Raw genomic sequence first — 20,849 nt, 5'->3', positions numbered from 1 at the left:
GAATAATAACAGCACTTTCCTATTAGGGTGGTTGTGAGGATCAAATGAGATAATGTTTGTAAAGCGCTTTGTGAATTTTAAAGTGATACAAATATATACACACATATATTAGTTATTTTTATTACCATCCTATTACACCTGTGATCCTTTGAACTTTCATTTGTTTGAGGCAATGTGTTTCAGGAGAAAGAGCACTATGAATTAAAGTTCTAAGACCTAGACTCCAAACCATACTATGCTACTTACTATCTAAACACTGCCTCATATGCTGAATCTCTAAAGTGGGGGTATTGATAGTTGAGGCAGCTAAGTAGCACAGTGGATAGAGTGATAGACTTGAAGTAAGGAATACCCTAGGTCAAATGTAGCTTCATTTGCTACTTGTGTGACTCTGGGAAAGTTAATTAATCCCTCAGCCTCAAAGTTTCCTCATTGGTAAAAAGGTAGATGATAATAGCAATTTACTCCCTGGGGTTGTTGTGTGGACTGGATGAGATAACATATATAAAATACTTAACAAAACTTAAAGCACTAAATAAAGGCTAATTTTATTATTATTATAGACTTATTTAATTGTTGGAAAGCACCATCTACTCTACCTCAGACCTGAATAACAATCCCCTCTAAGAAGTATTTGTCAAACCCTATTGGGCAGTTAGCTCAAAAAGGCTCATTGTTACTGACCTGGAACTGTGACCTTCTGTGAGATTCATTTTTAGCAGAACTTATTTCCAGAGCTTCTGATATCAGGAAATGTTTCTCTAGTATCTGGTGAAGAGATTGCTTAGGACTCCAAAACAGACTAGAAGTTCCAGAAGACTGATATTGATGAAAATTTATGAACACAGGCACCATCCCACCTTGGTTTCAAGAATTTCAGAGAGGGGAAAGGGGTGAGCTTCTGTTCAAACACACTCTTCTTTTGGCTATTTCTAATTGCTGGGAAGGTCTTCCCCTTATAACTAGATAAAATCTGGTTTTTTTTAACACCCTTTTAACATGTCATCTCCTAGTTCAGTCCTCTGGGAACAAGAAGTCTTACAGCACTTACCTTGCAGACTGTTGTGGATATCAAATGAGATCATGCTTGTTAAAGTCTTATAAACTATGAAGCTTCACAAAATTGTTGACCGCTATCAATAAATGCAAAATGTAACAATAAAATAAGGAAGATCTTTCTTTATCAAGTGGCTTTTAGACTAGATTTCAATGCTTCATTCGGCAAAGTCAATGAAGCCATTTTGAAAAGTTATATTAATAAAGCCCACAGAAATTACATCTAGTGTACTGACCTTGGCATTGACCTTTCCTTCATTTACCATGGCCACTCATTCCCCACCTAACCCGTTCTCTACTTTCTACTTCTCTAAGGAATAATACTACTGGGAAATGGAGACTTTGACTTTACATAAATGGTATTTTCCTGAAAGTCAAATGAGGATAGAAAAAGCAGGCAGAATATATTATTTTTCTTTAAAGTGTGCTTTCTAATTTCCTTAGGCTTCCTTTCTGCTTTGCATTAAGCTTACTTATAGTTATTGTCCTCCAGATACACGGCATTGCTCAGTTGGCACATTGGCAAATTGTCTTGTGTTGCTAACCTTGTATTATGGACCTTATTTGTATGTACATATGACTTAGCTCCCCAGTAAGACTAAGTTGGACAACAGTAGTACAACCTATAAGATATCTAGATGGCACCATAGATGGAACACTGGTCCTAGAGTGGATAAAACTTGAATTCAAATGCAACCTCAGATACTTACTAGCTATGTGACCCTGAGCAAATCACTAAATTTTCTTTAAATGTAAAATGAGATTGATAACATTTACCTCTCAGTGTTGTGAGGATCAGATGAAATTCTAATTGTAAAAGTGTTTAGCACAGTGCCCAACATGTAGTAGGTGCTATATAAATGTTTATTCTTCCCCACTTCCAGTCTCTCTCCCAGTTTCTCAATCTCTCTCTTTAAATACTTTTTTTGCATATCCCACTTTATCTTTCTGATAGTATGTAATAAGTGCTCAATAGCTACCAAAAATAAATGGATTTGTCATCCTCATTGGGTCTCATCATATCTCATTTTAGTTCTTAAGTACAGAAATATACTCATTTTCAGACCTGATATCTTGAACACCATATTTTAGGAAGGATGCTGATAATAAAAATTTGTCACAATAAGAGGAAACAGAAGAAGTCCACCAGGAATGCCCTTGAGACCATAACATATGAAGACAAGCCGAAAGAAGTAGGCATGTTTAGCCTGAAGAAAAGACTTAGAGTTGGCCATCTAGTCCAAAGTCTTCATTGATAGATTAGTAAACAGAGGCCCAGCTAGGTGGCGCAGTGAGTAGAGTACCAGCCCTGGAATCAGGAGGACCTGAGTTCAAATCCAGCCTCAGACACTTGACACACTTACTATCTATGTGACCTTGGGCAAGTCACTTAGCCCCAATTGCCCTGCCTTCCACCCTGCAAAAAACAAACAAACAAACAAAAAACCAGAGGCCTAGGGAAAGAGCTGGGGTTAGAACCCAAGTTCTCAGGCTAAAAACCTTAGGCTTTGTCCATTGTATTTACTTCAAATAGTTAGTGGCTTTGAAAGGATGTTGTTGAAGAAATAGAGTTAAATGCTGGAATTTGCAGATGCATATTTAGAAACAATATAAAAAAACACTTCATAAAATTATAACTTTCCAATAGTAGAATTGAGTTGCTTGGGAAATACTCATGTCCCTTGCAAAGTAGGTCCTCCACTGAAGATTAAATGATTACTTATTGGAAATGTCATAGGAAGAATTCTTGTACAGATACAGTTTACACTTTCAAGTCTTTGAGATCTGATAATAGCACACACATATTATGTGGTCAGAGGCTAAATTATGAAATCTAACTTTCCATCTCTACCTGTGTCTGGTTGTGTGCTCAGAAGCAAGACAATGAATCCCAGTATACATTTGTTTCTATATCCCTGCAAGTTTAAAAAAAAAGAAAAGTGGTCAAAAAGTGTAATAGTAATGATGGGATTCAGTTTCTGGGAACCCCCTTGAACTCTCCTTGAGTCTTCACACTAGATTGGACCTTCTCCTGAGGCCATAAGCCTTCTATTATCCCTAATCCCAAATCTCTGTTATGTCCAAGTTGCCTCTGGCTACTTCCCACCCCTGATCCTATCAAAATCCCATTCTCTTGGTTCCTGGAGTCTGACCTCTTGTCATCCCAATCCTATCAAGATCCTCCTTAGACTCCTTCTCAAGACCCTCCCTAAACCACCCCCCTCTAAGTCACCCCAGACTACTTGACCACCCCTTGATCTCTCCCACAGGCTTTCTGTATATAAGATCCATCTTGCCTTCACGAAGATGCTCAGATTCAATCTAGCTCAGTCAACATGGCTAAGATTGTTCTGGCCTGCTTGTCAGACAAGTGTCACAAAATGGTGAGATTTCTTTCTTCTTTTTTTTTGGAATGTATTTTTATAGGCAGGTAAAGTCAATATAATAAAAAAGATGACAATTTTACCCACCTAATTTATGTAACAACATCCCAATTAAATTACTTTTTTTTCTTTTTTTAATTTAATTTAATTTATTTATTTAACATATTTAGTTTTCAGCATTGGTTTACACAAGAGTTTGAATTACAAATTTTCTCCCCATTTCTACCCTCCCCCCCACTCCAAGATGGCGTATATTCTGGTTGCCCTGTTCCCCAGTTAGCCCTCCCTTCTGTCACCCCACTCCCCTCCCATCCCCTTTTCCCTTCCCCTCTTGTAGGGCAAGCTAAATTTCTAATCCCCATTACCTGTGTATCTTATTTTCTAGTTGCATGCAAAAAACTTTTTTTTTTTGTTTTTGAATGTCTGTTTTAAAAACTTTGAGTTCCAAATTCTCCCTCCTCCTCCCTTCCTACCCACCCTCCCTAAGAAGTCAAGCAATTCAACATAGGCCACACGTGTATCATTATGTATAACCCTTCCACAATACTCATGTTGTGAAAGACTAACTATATTTTGCTCCTTCCCAACCCATCCCGCTTTATTGAATTTTCTCCCTTGACCCTGTCTTCTTTTGAAAGTGTTTGTTTTTGATTACTTCCACCCCCATCTGCCCTTCCCTCCATCATCCCCCCCCCCTTTTTTTATCTTCTTCCCTCTTCTTTCCTATGGGTTAAGATACCCAATTGGGTGTGTATTGTGTTCTCTCCTCAGGCCCAATCTGATGAGAGCAAGATTCACTCATTCCCCCCTCACCTGCCCTCTTCCCTCCTCCCCCAGAACTGCTTCCTCTTGCCACCTTTATGCAAGATAATCCACCCCATTCTGTCTCTCCCTATCTCCCTCTCTCAATATGTTCCTCTCTCATCCCTTAATTTGATTTTATTTCTTTTAGATATCTTCCCTTCATCTTCAACTCACCCTGTGTCCTCTCTCTCTCTCTCTCTCTCTCTCTCTCTCTCTCTCTCTCTCTCTCTCTCTCTCTCTCCATATATATATATATATATATATATATATATATATATATATATATATATATATACACATATACACACACACATAGATATAATCGTACATACACATTCACTTATATATATATACATAAACATATATACATATATGCATATTCCCTTCAGTTACCCTAATACTGAGGTCTCATGAATCATACACATCATCTTTCCATGTAGGAATGTAAACAAAACAGTTCAACTTTAGTAAGTCCCTTGCAATTACTTTTTCTTGTTCTTTTTCTTGATTACCTTTTCATGCTTCTCTTGATTCTTGTGTTTGAAAGTCAAATTTTCTACTCAGCTCTGGTCTTTTCACTGAGAAAGCTTGAAAGTCCTCTATTTTATTAAAAATCCATATTTTGCCTTGGAGCATGATACTCAGCTTTGCTGGGTAGGTGATTCTTGGTTTTAATCCTAGCTCCATTGACCTCTGGAATATCATATTCCAAGCCCTTCAATCTCTTAATGTAGAAGCTGCTAGATCTTGGGTTATTCTGATTGGGTTTCCACAATACTCAAATTGTTTCTTTCTGGCTGCTTGCAATATTTTCTCCTTGATCTGGGAGCTCTGGAATTTGGCAACAATATTCCTAGGAGATTTCTTTTTGGGATCTATTTGAGGAGATGATCGGTGGATTCTTTCAATTTCTATTTTGCCCTGTGGCTCTAGAATATCAGGGCAGTTCTCTGTTATGGGCCGTGTTAGAGCTGAGCCCTGTCCTCCTCAGACCTCCAGGCCCAGGGTCCTGCTGAGATAGACTCAGGGCTTTGGGATGTGGGTGGAGCCAGGAGGAGGGGTCTCGCCTTTGTTGCCTCCCTGGCAATTCCAGGTCTTTGCCTGTGCCCGGACCTGCCAGACCACGTGGAACTTCCGGCTCTCTGGCAGAGCATGTGGAACTTCCGGCTGCCTGACCACGTGGAGTTTCCGGTCTTTGCCTGGACTGCCTGCCCGCAGGGAGCTTTGGGTAGTGTGGGAAGAGAAAGGGAGGAGAGTAGGCGGAGTCAGGGCAGTCCTAGGACCCAGGTGTATTATCTTTACCTGTCTTTCACCCACGTAACCAAAGAGAGTACCTACGTCACTAAAGGTATAAATGTGCTGCTTGCTGAAGTAATAAACGGAGTCATTCACCATCTTGTTCAGCTCCCACCTTGTACATTGTCCGCGAGATCAGGTCCTTTGCTTAGGCAGAGGCCTGGAGCTTGGGGGGAACCCCAAGCGTAGTTACGAGGCTTTGGAAGCCCGTGACAGTTCTCCTTGATAATTTCTTGAAAGATGATATCTAGGCTCTTTTTGTGATCATGGCTTTCAGGTAGTCCAATAATTTTTAAATTATCTCTCCTGGATCTATTTTCCAGGTTAGTGGTTTTTCCAATGAGGTATTTCACATTGTCTTCCATTTTTTCATTCCTTTGGTTCTGTTTTATAATATCTTGATTTCTCATCAAGTCACTAGCTTCCACTTGCTCCAGTCTAACTTTGAAGGTAGTACTTTCTTCAGTGGTCTTTTGGACCTCCTTTTCCATTTGGCTAATTCTGCCTTTCAAGGCATGCTTCTCCTCATTGGCTTTTTGGAGCTCTTTTGCCATTTGAATTAGTCTCTTTTTTAAGGTGTTGTTTTCTTTGGTATATTTTTCAGTATTTTTGTGGGTCTCCTTTAGCAAGTCATTGACTTGTTTTTCGTGGTTTTCTTGCATCCTTCTCCTTTCTCTTCCCAATTTTTCCTCTACTTCTCTGACTTGCTTTTCCAAATCCTTTTTGAGCTCTTCCATGGCCTGAGACCAGTTCATGTTTTTCTTGAAGGCTTTTGTTGTAGGCTCTTTGACTTTGTTGACTTCTTCTGGCTGTATGTTTTGGTCTTCTTTGTCACCAAAGAAAGATTCCAGAGTCTGAGACTGAATCTGGGTGCATTTTAGCTGCCTGGCCATATTCCCAGCCAACTTACTTGACCCTTGAGTTTTTCATCGGGGTATGACTGCTTGTAGAGTTAAGAGTACTTTGTTCCAAGCTTGAGGGGATGTGCCAGCTCTGCCATACCAGCATCCCTTCTTTCCCAAGAACCCCCAACTCAGACTGGACTTAGATCTTCAGCAGGCTCTTCACTCCTGCTCTGATCCACCGCTTAATTCCTCCTACCAGGTGGACCTGGGGCCAGAAGCAACTGCAGCTGTAGTTCTGTAGCTGCCCCACCTGCTCTGCCCCTGGGGTGGGGGCCGAACCACTAACTCCTTTTTAAATTCTGTCCCCAGCAGCTTTTCCCACTAACCTCTGTTGTCTTTGGTGTTTGTGGGTTGAGAAGTCTGGTAACTGCTGCAGCTCACTGATTCAGGGAGCTAGGCCACGCTCCGCCCGGCTCCTGGTCTGGTTGGTCCGCACCACCCACACTGGGCTCTGCTCCACTCTGCTCTGCTCCACTCCCAGCTCCTTGTGGGATAGACCTCACCCAGAGACCATCCAGGCTGTCCTGGGCTGGAGCCCTGCTTCCCTCTGCTATTTTCTGGGTTCTGCAGTTCTAGAATTGGTTCAGAGCCATTTTTTATAGGTTTTTGGAGGGGCTCGGCAGGGAGCTCACGCTAGTCCCTGCTTTCCAGTCACCATCTTGGTTCTGCCTCGCCTCATGCAAGACAATTAATATGTCAAGGTAAATATTAGCTCTTCATTAAAGCCATTCTAAATTTCTCTTTTCTAACAAAGCATTTTGGTAACTTATATAGTTGAGTTAGTGAGTACTACTGTACAAACCTAACAAAATTATATTAAAGTAACAAAATTGAATCAAAATTATGTAGTTCATACTTCATGAATATAAAGAGGCTCTTCTATTATTACTAATGCATGAGAAACTTCTTTTATTGGACTGATTTTCCCAATGCCTCATTTTTAATAAGGGCAATTGACACAAAGAAACATCCAAATACAAGACCAGCATATTTGTATCATCTAGTTTAACCCTCTCATTTTTCAGATGAGGAAATGTAGGCCAAGAGAGATTAAGTGACTTCCACAAGGTGACATAAAGAGTAAACAGAAGGGCTTAAATGAAAAGCCAAGTCCAAAATAAAAATAATACAGAATTTGTGAGTGTTCGTTAATGAAAGCTCTCACTTATAAAACTTAAGAGGAACACACATTTCCCCCATAGAAACAATGAAGCTATTATAAGAAATAATTCTAGAAATATAGTTTTGAAATTTAGTAAACTATTCTACTTTTGATGTGGTCTAACTTCAACGCAAGTTCTGGTTTTGGAACTTATAAGCTAGTTTTTACAGAGCTGTAAAATACCTAGATAAAGCACTAGGTGGCACTGTTGTCACAATGAAAACACTGTATCTGGTCATTTTTACATACCTCACAGAAAGTGGAACAGATATCTTCCAGCTCCATGTAAGTTCACATTTCATTACGTGCTTTTCTCTCCCTTAATTTTCAAATTTGATTTAAAAAGTATCAATAATCATCAGAAACTAGATAGATTAAAATTTAAACTTTATTTAAATCTGCTGTTCACTAAGATATATGAGCTTAAAAACTTCTGTAATAACTTTTTAAGGAAGCAAATGCTATCTTACAGTAATATTTATATAAAGAATTCTTAGCCATTATCAAAGAATATTGTAAATTCCTCAGTTCAGCCTTCCCCTCCACTCTTAGTTGATGTCCAATAATGACCTATATTTTTCATTTTCTTATTTGGATTTCCCTCTGGGCAGCCCTGGCTAAAATTTGATGTGATGTCTTATAATCTCAGAAGCAGGCCTCAATTCAGTAATGATGTGAGAAGTTGTTACTTCATGATATCTTTTGGCTGCCACGGAAGCAAAGCAGACCGGGAACATAAACTATGATAACAAAAACAACTAGACCATGGGCCAATGGATTTTCAGTGAGGAAGAGGGAGCCATATTCATCAAATGATCAAAGGGAGAAAAGCACTTATCACATGATCCCTAAATTGTAACTATAAAGTTTGGAAAAGCACTGTTTACAAAACTTTTTAGATATGCCATCCCTCTCCTCTGAATCTGAGGGAGACATAGTCATTGGTATGTAAAAAGTTATGTAAACCTGTATTTACCTCAAAGCACAGTCTTAAAGTAAACTGAACAGTGAATCACAAAATAGAAAGAAAACCATTAAACCTTCAAAGAAATCAAAGTGTCAAATTCTTTTTCACTGAACCATGAATGGAATTTGTTCTTGTTAGCCCCACTCCAAATATCAAGTGACTCAGACCCAGACATCGACCCAGCCTTCTTGCCATCTACCTACCACCTCTCTTCCTACCTACCCCAACCTGTTCCCCATCTGGTCAAAGTAATCAAATCAGCAAAAATATTCTTTTTGCTCTTGCTTTGGGAAATGGAACATCAATCGACTGTCCAAAGTATGAACTCACCATTACCGTGACTTCACAGACAAAAATACCCTTCCCAAGCCACTAATTCCTGTATATATTGTCTCTCCTTATTAGAACGTAAGTTCCTTCAGGGCACTCACCATGAGTGGCACATCGTAGGTGCCTAATAAATGTTCACTCTACCCCAACCTCAGCTATCTTCTCAAACTGATAAACTCAGATGTCAAAATTTCCTCCAAAATAAAAAAAAAATGGAACCAGTTTAGGGAGTTTTGACAAGGAGAGATTCTTTCTCTCCCTATAAACGGACATGAAATAAAATTTCATCCATAGACATTCTCCTGAGCTGATTTCCAGGGAACCTCTAGAAGTCCTATTAGGGAGAAACTTCTCTCTGGAGTTCCACGCCCACATAAGACCTCAGTCTCCTAACCTTTAGGAAATGTGAGATGGCATCATCTTTTTTTTTTAAAAAAATAAGTCTTTAATGGTGAGTGAGGAAGGGAATTTTAAAGCTGATGGTTTAATCTATGTAATTGCCCTCTACTTCTCCATTTTGTATATTTGTAACTAAATGGTGTATGTTCTGTACTTTGAGAACCGTAATTTAATGTGATTTAATGACAAAGAGCACAGCTTAAATGAATTAAATAAGTAAAACTAGACATTTCTACTCAATGATTTTGAATCCTTCTTCTGAAAAGAAGTATAATAGTGTAATACCATATGATAGTATATATATATATATATATATATATATATATATATATATGTAGTATATAAAATAACAATATAATATAATATGGTAGTATAGTATGCTATAATGTAAATAATAAAATACCATCACAGTTGAGTGTATATCTGAACGCAAAACTTTATAAGGAATGTTTGATGATTTGTTCAATGTTACAATACAACAACAATTAATTAAATTCTCAGCCATATATTAAGAACCTGTTATGTTTCAAGCACTGTATTAGGAGCATGGGATATGAAGAAAAACAAAGCAAAACAATTCTTGTCTCCAAGAAAATTGTATTCTACTAGGAAAGATACAATATTTACATGACAAGTAAATACAAGGAGAGAACATTAATAACTAGAGGGAGAGAGAACAGTCAACAGAGCTTTACCAAGAAATTTGATACTTTATAGGAGCCTTGAAGGAAGATAAAGATCCAATACATTGTAGGGATACAGACAAAAGGGCCACTCCACTAGGCATTCTGTGTGAGTGTGAAATGGGAACGGAGAGGAAGAATCAAAGGACAACTGGTGGGAGTATAAAAAGGAGAATTTTTGTTCTTTATCACACCATTCTCCAAACAGAGATAGAACGGTCTCTGGGACTTCATTTCTCAGCCCTGTCCTGTCTTTCTTCAGGTGCCACAATTAGAAGCTGAAACAGATGCACACATTCTATTTTTGTATCGTAAAAGGTGTTGATTAATCAATCAGGAAACGTTTCTTAAGTGCTGCATTCTAGATGTTGCTCTGGGTACTAAGTATCCAAAGACAAAAATGAAATAGGCCCTGGTCTTGAATACCTTACAATCTAGTTATAAGATAATATTGGAAAGAAGAAACTGACAGCTAGGGAATGGAGAGGGGGAATCCCAGGATAAAGCTTCATACAGAAAATAGAGCTTTAGCTGAGGCTTGAAGGAAGCTAGGGAGTCTAAGAGTTGAAGGTGATGAGTGAGTACATTCCAGGCATAGGAGCCAATGAGAGCATCGTCATGGATTTAGGAAATGGAATACCACATATGAGGTTTGGCATATACCATGTATAAGGTCAATTTCCCTGGGCCTTAACATGCATGAATTGATCACTCAATAAATTGGACATAATCTCATGGGGAAAGTACTACTATCAATGTAGATTGTCTTCCAGAAGGTAGAAATTTAGCCGAGATTTGAAAGAAGCCAAAAAAGCCAAGAGATGGAGGTGAGGAGGGAAAACAAAACAGGCATGGGGGACAGCCAATGAAAATGTACAGATTTGGAAGTGTCTCGTTTAAGGAAGAACACAGAGCCTGGTGTTACGGCATTGTATGTTACATGGAAGGTAATAAAATGAAAAAAGAGAATGTAAAGTGGTCAGGTTATAAAGGATATCTCATCCTGGAAGTAATGGGGAGTCATTGGAGGGCCACAGTCAGACTTGGGGTTGTGTCCAAATTGTGGAGGGCTTTAAATTCCGAACAGAAATTTATATTTGATCCTAGATGCCATAGTGAGCCACTTGAACTTATTGAGTAGGGGACAGTTATCGTTAGATTTGTGCTTTAGGAAAACTTCCTTGTCCATTGAATGGAAGACGGAAGAAAGGTCATGATGTGGGCCTGAACTATGGTGGTGTCCATGTGAGTGGAGAAAAGTGAACTGATACGAGACATGTTTTGGAATTAGAAATGACAAAATGAGAGACTTAGTAAAAGAGTGTTCACCATTTTGTTCCCAATACTATTCCCGATGATACTCAGGATTTTGTCAGTCTTCTTAGGAACAGCATCAGTTTGTGTTGATGTCAGGAGACTAGAGTTCTAGTCGGCTACTGAATAAGCTGTAGGACCTTGGTCAATTCAATTAACTAGGAACTGACTGAGCCTCAGTGTCTTCATTTGTATAATGAGGAAGTTGGACGAAATAACCACTACAACCCCCTCTAATGCCTGATTATATGAGTTCTCTTCTAGTTTACAACCTATCTGCATAAAAATGCAATTTAGGTCATTTTTCTATTATCATTTTATCACACTGAGGCATATCTGCTACTTTTCTGCTTCTACGAGATTGCCCTGACTCCTTTGTCTTCCTCACTAGCCCTTCCCTTGCCCCCACCAACCTTGGACCAAGATCAAGGGCAGAGTAGCATGAAGACCTGCAGCCACTTGGGGAAGGGGTACACTCCTTATTACCTTTCCCTTTCACTCTGGATATCTAACTACCTTGGATAACACGGGGATCAACAATACCATTTCTTTGATGAGATGATGGGGCAGCAAAATTTACCATTGGCCTCACTTCTTTGCCCTGAAGTTACCTCATGACATTCTAATGAAGTCTGATTTTATGAGTTTAAGGAAGTCCTGGTGTAAAGACTCCCTCCATCAATGCAGATCAGCAACTCATCTGTAAGTTACATGGAACGCTGAGAAATTAAGTGACTTATTGATAATAGCACAAATACTATATGCCCTAAAAGCAAGGCTTAAACCCAGGCTTTCCTGTCTCCAGATCTAGTTTACTCTCTGCAATTACACAGTAACTTTCAAACTTCATTATCCTCTTTATTCTAGATTCTACCAGGTAGACTCAATCAACCTCAGTACCCCCATATTTAAAGAAAAGCTTCTGTAATAGAGTCATTGTTGAGGCCAATATGCTCACTATTTATTTCCTCTTAGGTTCTTTTTTTTTCAAGTAAAGGTATTTATTTCAGATGACACATAAACCAAACAGTCTCCTTTGCCCCTGAAGAGAGATACAGCCAAAGCGAGACCCCAGTTTAAGGGGCGATGGCAGATCCCTAAGTGAGGCAGTCCCCCCAAAGGAGAATGAATCCCCAAAGGAGGTGGGGCAGCCTCCCCAAGGGAGAGCACCACTTAAGGGGAACACCTATTAAAGAGAAATACCCATTAGGGGATATCCTGTTAAGGGGACCTCCTCTTAGAAGCACTGAACCCAAAGAAAATATAATATAGGATTTGATATATTTTCTGTTTTCACCACTTTCTGATTAGCAAAATTTTTCTCCATGAACAAGGTTTGGTTCAAGATCAAGGTGAAACCCATAGATGTCAGTTGAAAAGCTATTCTTACATCCTAATACAAACAAATTATACCTTCTGCACAGATAGAAACACTACCGTTTCCATATCACCACCACTGCAACAACTGCAGCAAAACAATTGTGAGATAGCATATTGGACAGCAGAATAACTGAGTCCCAAATAGGTAGGACCATGGTTAGTTTTATATAATAGCCAAAGCTTGGCCATTGCAGACAACCATGTAGACTTTTTCCAGTGTTCCAGAATACAGCCTGCCTTTGGCGGGGGTGGGGTGGGAGGGAGAGGCATTGTTAGAATTATCAGGAACAGGATGTAAAATTCCAAGGAAGCTATTGAAAAACAGGTCTTATCAATGGGCTGAGAGTAAAGTAATGTCACTGGAGAAAAAAATTAATCAAAGTAAATGACACTAGAAATGTGTTACTGTCCTGGCATTATGAGCATTTTTCCCAGTCAGCTTTCTAGTGATGACCATTTATTTCTGCCCGTAGTTCAGAAAGCTAATGTGAATGTATTGAGAGAGGCGAAACCTCAGGAAGAAGGAGATGATCCTCTCCTTGTACTCTTCCATAGGCTTATCACATCTGGAATACTGTGTTTGGGTCTGGGCACCAAATTTGTGATAGGCTTTTATAAAAAGGAGCATCCAGAAAAGGTGGATCAGGATAGTGGAAGCCATAAGTCCATATTATATGAGAATCTATTGAAGAAAGCAGGAATATTTAGCCTGAAGAAGACTAAGGAATGTGAGTGACAGAGGCAGATGAGGGAGGAGGGCTGAGAGGAGGTTGAGGAGAATGATAGTAGTCTTCAAGCAAATTTAGGCTTAATGTCTGAGGTTGGGAAGTAAGAGGGAAACAACTTCCAAACAATTAGAGCTTTCTGAAAATGGAATAGGCTGCCTTGAGAATTAATTGCTTTCTCCTAATTAAATTGCTCAAACATTTGCTGGATAGCAATTTGGTGAGAGTGTAGTAGTGGGGAATTTTGTTTAGGCGTGAGTTGGACCAGATGGCTACTGTGGTCCCCTTCAAATCAGAAGGTCTATGATTCTGATGTTGAAACACTTTGATGTACCAAAGACTTTGGTACAGACTATACAAGTTTCTGTGGATGACAACTGCAAGGGTTGATGGCGACAATTACAATAACACAGAAAAGTTAATTCTTGAGATCCAAGAGGTACTTCAAATGGTTTCGACATCAGAAACTTATACGATTTTGTTAGTGGAAAGAACATTAAAGAAGGTACATTATTATCTACTTTGCCATTGCACCCTAAGGACCAGGGGACCTTCCCATTTGATTTGTGGCTGAAGCCTCCTGTATGTGTTGCCCTCCTTCATTAGAATGTGAGCTCCTTGAGAGCAAGGAATGTCTTTTTTCTTTTAAATCTGTAGCCTAGCACTTTGCACTATGCTTTGCACAAAGTAACTGCTTAATAAATGATCATTCACTTATTTATTCTCTTCACATGAAGGTGAGACCTCCTTTTGGAATGCTTCATTCACTTCAAGAATGAGCCATTGGGTCTCAGTGTTTAGCTTTGACATTTCAGAAGGAAGCTATTGAAATACAGGCCTTATCAATGTGCTGAGAGTAAAGTAATGTCACTGGAGAAAAAAATTAATCAAAGTGAATGAGCTAGGTTATATTATTTTGACTCCAACTCCCACAGCATGTGTCTAAGCTGCCTGCCTGCTTTCCCCTTTATCCATGCTCTGTTCAGCTCCATCTTTTATCAGCTTCATCGGTCAGGAAAGTAAGTGGCTGTTGTATCAATATATTTCTTATATTAAGACCATCTGCCAGCTCAATTACTTGAATAGATTTTCACAGTGTGGGATTTCTCAGAGGAGTAATTCTATCGTAAAGCTGAAGAAATTATATAAATGTCCTTCCACGAGACTGGGAAGAGAGAAAAATTCAGGTCGGCAGTTGCTTATAAGGTGATGTTCCAATGTGCTATTCTTTTTACCCCCCTCCTTCTCCAGTCCTCTATGTCCTAGTTTAGCCACTTTAAAGTAGATGTGGGGGATATCATTTAGTGAAATAAAAGAGTGGAAGAAACTACAGCTAAGAGTTTCAATCCTGCCCATGCAACTCATTTCATGACTAGCCCAATTGAACCTTATTTTCCTCATATGTAGCAAAACTGGCACATATTCCCAGTAGCTCTGTTCACACATTTATCACCAAATTATCATTTTATTTCTTAGCCCCTAGCATCAGAATCATAGACCTTCTGATCTGAAGAGGGCCACAGCAGCCATCTGGTCCAAACCATGCCTGAACAAAAATCCCCACTACAACACTCTTACCAAATTGCTAACCAGAAATTGCTTAAATAACTCTAATTAGGAGGAATCTATTAATTATCAAGGCAGCCTATTCCACTTTTGGATGGCTCTAGTATTACTCATTCCTTTAGTCCACACACTCGATGGACTATCCTATCAATCTCTTTACTATTTTCCTCACACGATGCTCTAATTCCCTTTTCTGTACCTCTACACTGTACCTCCCCCGCACCAGCACGCCACAACACACCCCCACTCCCAAATCCTCTCTCCTCACCTCTGTCTCTAGGAATCTTTGGTTTCCTTCATTAATGAGCTCAAGTGCTACCTTCTGTGTTAGGCAGCTTTTCTTCATTGCCTTAGCTACTAGAGCCTTCCCTTTTAAGGTTACTTTTTAATTGTGTGTGTGTGCACGTGCACACACACACACACACAGAGTTTCTTTCTTTAGCCTGTAAACTATCTGAGGACAAATAATGTTTGTAATCTCAGCGCCCAGCATACAGTAGGTGCTTAATACATACTTGTTGATTGAGTTCTAGATTGCTTTAATTATAAGGAGCACAGAGACAGCTTTAGATGTAGTATATCCAGAGCTGGACCAAATGTAAGGACGATCAGTATTTGCATGCCAAATAAAGTACTTAGTTGCTGTATAACTATGCACAAGTTACCTGTTTTCAATCTCGGTTTCCTCATCTGTAAAATGGTGGTGGTGGTAATAATGTCCCTAGTAGAGAATTCTTGAGATTATCATGAAGAATGTATGAGATAATTAGAAAGCATTTGAAGGTCCTACTGTGTTGCAGAAATGTTTAAAGTACTGTGCAGGTTTTAAAGCTCTATGGTTACTTAAGGAATAGCTGAATAAATGAATGAATTGATACTTAATGATTTAATTCTACAGTAAAAAAAAGCATAGTGTACAATAAATGTTCTCATATGTTTTGGTCTCGAGACCCTTTAATGCTCTTAAGATCTATTTAGGACCCCTCAAAGAGCTTTTGTTCATGTGAACTATATCCATTGACGTTTACTATATTAGAAATCTTAAAATGACAATTCTTAAAATATATATTATTTATAAAATAACATTAATAAATCCATTAAATGCTAATATCAGTAATACATTTTATGAAAAATAATTTTATCTTCCAAAACAAAAAAAAAATTGAGACTGGCTTTGTTTTTCATGCTTTATACACATGTAATGTCTGGTTTATTAAAAGGTCAGCTATATTCTCATACCCTCTTCTGCATTCATTTGGTTGTGATTTGTTTTTTTGGTTAAAGTAGACAAAAAAATCTAAGACTGATCATCTAGAAGAAAGAATGATGGACCTAGAGTCAGGAGAAACTTGAGTTTGTATACTGCCTCTTATATTTAACACATGTGTGACTATGGATAAATCACATAGACTCTATGCATCTTTCTTTCATCAGCAGCAAAATGAGAATAAGAATATCTGGAGTAGCCATCTCACAGTTTTCTAGTGAGGAGGTAAATGCAATGAGTTTTAAAGGCTGGGGCTCAAGTTTTGGCTCATTCTACCTGAATTTTATAAACTTAACATTTGCAATTCCATGCATACATGAAGGTCTCTAGACTCTCTCCCACTGTGAAGATGGCAAAGAATGATACCGTGCCATGAGCAAAAAAATAGAGTTTGAGAAACACATCAGTAATGTATGTAATATGCTTTGAAAACTTTGAAGTGTTATATAAATGTCAGTTATTATTAATATATCTTGGCACCTTCCCAGCTCTTTCGTTTCCAGTCACCTCCAAATGTTAGGGAAATATGAAGACATTTTCACAAGAGGCCTGTGAGATAGGAAGTCAGAGTTAGAAAAGAGGACTTATGAGGAAAGGCTAAAGGAATCAGGGTTATTTAACCTGTCTGAAAAGAGACAATTTTCACATATACGAGGGATTAAGTTATAGTTGTTCTTTGGGAAAGAACAAGAGGAAATGGGTTCAAAGAGCACCAGAGGGGATTTAGGTTGGGCATACAAAATTATTCATTGGATTTTAGACTTGTAAAATGGTAGGCAAGATTACTGATAGAGAATTGCCTGTCTTAGACATTTTTAACCAAATATTTGAACCAAATAGGATGTCAATTCAGTTCCTATTTGTTTCAAAGAATGCTTTGATATTCCAGTCTTATACTGCAGGAAAATGTATATTTATATAAATTAAATACTCTTCAAGCTGGTTCACTAGTGTTAGGAGTAAGCCTGCCCATCTGTTTGATGGCACCTTGTTTGATGTTAGAATGAAATGAGGCATTGATAGGTCATTTAACAATTAACTAAAGAAGGTTTATTTAGCCATAGTGTAGAAAGTAAATTCCACATGGCTATTCCATTAGGATATAGAGAGTCAAAAGGGCCCTAATTCTATTTAGATGGGTCTTTCATGCCCTTAAGTAATAAGGAAGCAACATCAATATTGTCAAAGGCTAACAGGAAGCTGCATCAAGAGAGGCACAATTTGAGCTATGGACCAATCAATTCCTGGGGACAGCATTGTCACCATTGAGGGGAGAAATAATAAACTAGCCTAACTGATGTAGAGCAGAGGGTCAGGAGGAGACTACTGTAGATGGTAGTCCTATCACAAGTAAATACTGTCTCTAAAACAAAACAAATCCTAAAACCCCAAACAACAAAAACAAAAACCTTCTGTTTTGAGGGTAGTTTAACAAATTAACAAAAATATTAATGGTTCAGTGTTGAACAAATTACTGCAATCCAAGCCAGCTTTTATTTCACACAGTTTAATTCAAATAAAATATTGAAGAAGGTATTACTCTCGATCCTGGTTTGGTATAAGAGAATATTTAGTAACAATTTGCTAACTCATATGTTGTGGTAAATAGAGCACTGACCTTGAAATCAGGAAGATTCATCTTCATGAGTTCAAATCCAGCCTCAGACACTTACTAGCTGTGTGACCCTAAGTCATTTAACCCTGTTTTGCCTCAGTTTCCTCATCTGTAAATTGAGCAGGAGAAGGAAACAACAACCCACTCTAGGATCTTTGTCAAGAAAACCCCAAAAAGGGATCACTGAGAGTTGGACACGACTGAAACAACTTAACAACAACAACAGCAATGAATTAATGCAAAGGGACGTGAGTTCTGTTAGGATGAGGCAGGTTCACCCTCACCAGAGGATTTCAAATAAAGGTTAGATGACCCCTTACGATAGACGTTGTAGAGGAGATTCTGGGCCACATATTTCATTTTATAATAAAACAATACTTTCCAACTCTTTTGGTTCCCCAGAAACCTCCCAAATATTGGAGAAATAGTAAGCCATTTTCAGAATAGCCATGTGAGATAGGGTTGAATTTAATGATTTTTCTTCTCTGAGATTCTGTCACATTTTCTCTCAATAGACTATAAGCTCCTTGAGTGTAGGGATGGCCTCATCGTTATCTTTGTATCTTTACTACCTAGCATAGCAGCATTTGATACATGCACATTGATTGATTAATTCCTCTTTTAAGAAATGAATGGGTCTACTCAGTGCAGCAGCAGCCCTTCTTCCTCTGAAGTGGTCAGCTACACACCCCTGACTCCCCCAGCAACCATGTTGAAGGGACCCACTGTTGGCATTGATCTTGGTACCACTTGCCCCTGTGTGGGAGTCTTCCAACACAGGAAAGTGGAGATTTAATGACCAAGAAAACAGGACCACACCAAGCTACATTGCTTTCATCGACACACAGAACATTTAATCCATGATGCTGCAAAGAATCAAATTGCAATGAACCCCACCAACTTTTTGACACCAAACATCTGATTGACTGCAGATCTGATGATGCAGTTGTATAGTTAGACATGAACCATTGGCCTTTTGTGGTGGTGAATGATGCAGGCAGGCCTAAGGTCCAAGTGGAGTACAAAGGGGAGACCAAAAGTTTCTATCCAGAAGTATCTTCTATGGTCTTGACCAAGATGAAAGAAATTGCTGAAGCTTACCTTGGGAAGACTGTCACAAATGCCACGGTCTCAGTACCAGCCTATTTCAACAATTCCCAACGTCAGACCAACAAAGATGCTGGGACCATCGCTGGTTTCAATGTACTCCAGATCATCAATGAGCCAGCTGCTGCTGCTGTTGCTTATGGCTTGGTCAAAAAGGTTGGTGCCAAAAAAATGTGTTGATCTTTGACTTGGAGGTGGTACTTTCGATGTTTCCATTCTTACTATTGAAGATGACATCTTTGAGGTGAGGTCCACAGCTAGGGACACCCACTTGAGTGGAGAGGACTTTGACAACTGAATGGTCAACAATTTCATTGCCGAGTTCAAGTGAAAGCACAAGAAGGATATCAATGAGAACAAGAGGGCTGTTTGCTGTCTTTGCACAGCTTGTGAACATGCAAAGCATACCCTCTCTTCCAGCACCAAGGCCAGTATTGAGATTGACTTCCTTTATGAAGGTATTGACTTCTATACATCAATCACCACAGTCCATTTTGAAAAGCTGAATGCTGATCTCTTCCATGGCAAACTGGACCCTGTGGAAAAGGCCTTAAGAGATGCCAAGCTAGATAAATCACAGATTCATGACATCATCCTGGTGGGTGGTTCTACTCGAATTCCCCAAATCCAGAAGCTTCTGCAAGATTTTTTCAGTGGCAAGGAACTCAACAAGAGTATCAATCCTGATGTGGTTATTGCTTGTGGTGCAGCTGTCCAGGCTGCTATTTTGTCTGGAAATAAATCTGAGAATATGCAGGACTTGCTGCTGTTGGATGTCACTCCTCTGTCCCTTGGAATTGAAACTGTTGGTGGAGTTGTAACTGTTCTGATCAAATGTAATGCCACCATCCCCATCAAGCCTTTATCACCTTTTTGACAACCAGCCTGGTGTGCTTATTCAGGTTTATGAAGGTGAGAGAGGAATGACAAAGGATAACAACCTGCTTGGCAAATTTGAGCTCACAAGAATTCCCCCAGCACACAAGTGTGTTCCTCAGATTGAAGTAACATTTGACATTGACGTAAATGGCATTCTCAATGTTTTTGCTGGGGATAAGAGCACAGGTAAGGAGAACAAGATCTCCATCACCAAAGACAAAGAACATATGAGCAAAGAAGACATCGGGCATATGGTTCGGGAGGCTGAGATATACAAGGCTAAGGATGAGAAGCAGAGCGACAAGGTGTCTTCCAAGAATTCTGTTGACCCTTACCCTTTCAACATGAAGGCTACTGTAGAGGATGAAAAACTGTAAGGCAAAATTGGTGATGAAGAGAAACAGAAGATCCTTAACAAATGTAATGAAATTATCAACTGGCTGGATAAGAACCAGACTGCTGAGAAGGAGGAATTTGAGCATCAGCAGAAAGAAATGGAGAAGGTCTGCAGCCCCATCATTACTAAGCTGTATCCGAGTGCAGGGGGCATGCTTGGTGGGGTCCCAGGGGGTGGAGCAGCCCCATCTAGGGGTGCTTCTTCTGGACCTGCCATTGAAGAGGTCGACTAAATTCACCAAAAGAAAGAGCATTCCACACGGCTTTCCAAAAATTGAAGGACTCAGATTTGTAGCCAAGGCAGTAGTGGTTTAAAAGTAACATTTACACTACTACCTAAATCTGGACATTTTGAATACTTGATAGTGTGCAGAGGGAGAGAAGTGAACAACATTGCACTTTATTGCTGTAAACAAATGGAAATGCAATTCTTGTCCTGGAGAATATAATCTATTTCACATTGGCACCATGAAAAAAATAAATGAATGAATAACCATCTTCCTGGGATGGTATCAACGCAGACCTGTCTTAAAGTAGGGATATGAAGCAGCCAATCTACTATAATAGAATTTAGGTCCACCGGGGACCCTAGAGATATCTATTTAACTCCATTT

General features: G+C 39.1%; 1 pseudogene; it reads left to right on the top strand.

Moving 5' to 3' along the window:
- Positions 1 to 18,562: 18,562 nt before the first annotated feature.
- On the top strand, positions 18,563 to 20,468 carry LOC118858380 (annotated as a pseudogene).
- The last annotated feature ends 381 nt before the right edge of the window (positions 20,469 to 20,849 follow it).

Source organism: Trichosurus vulpecula, chromosome 7 (assembly GCF_011100635.1).
Source record: "Trichosurus vulpecula isolate mTriVul1 chromosome 7, mTriVul1.pri, whole genome shotgun sequence".
In the NCBI taxonomy this organism is placed as follows: Eukaryota; Metazoa; Chordata; class Mammalia; order Diprotodontia; family Phalangeridae; genus Trichosurus; species Trichosurus vulpecula.
Note: the sequence above shows the minus strand (reverse complement) of the source record. Positions and strands in the feature narration are given on the sequence as shown.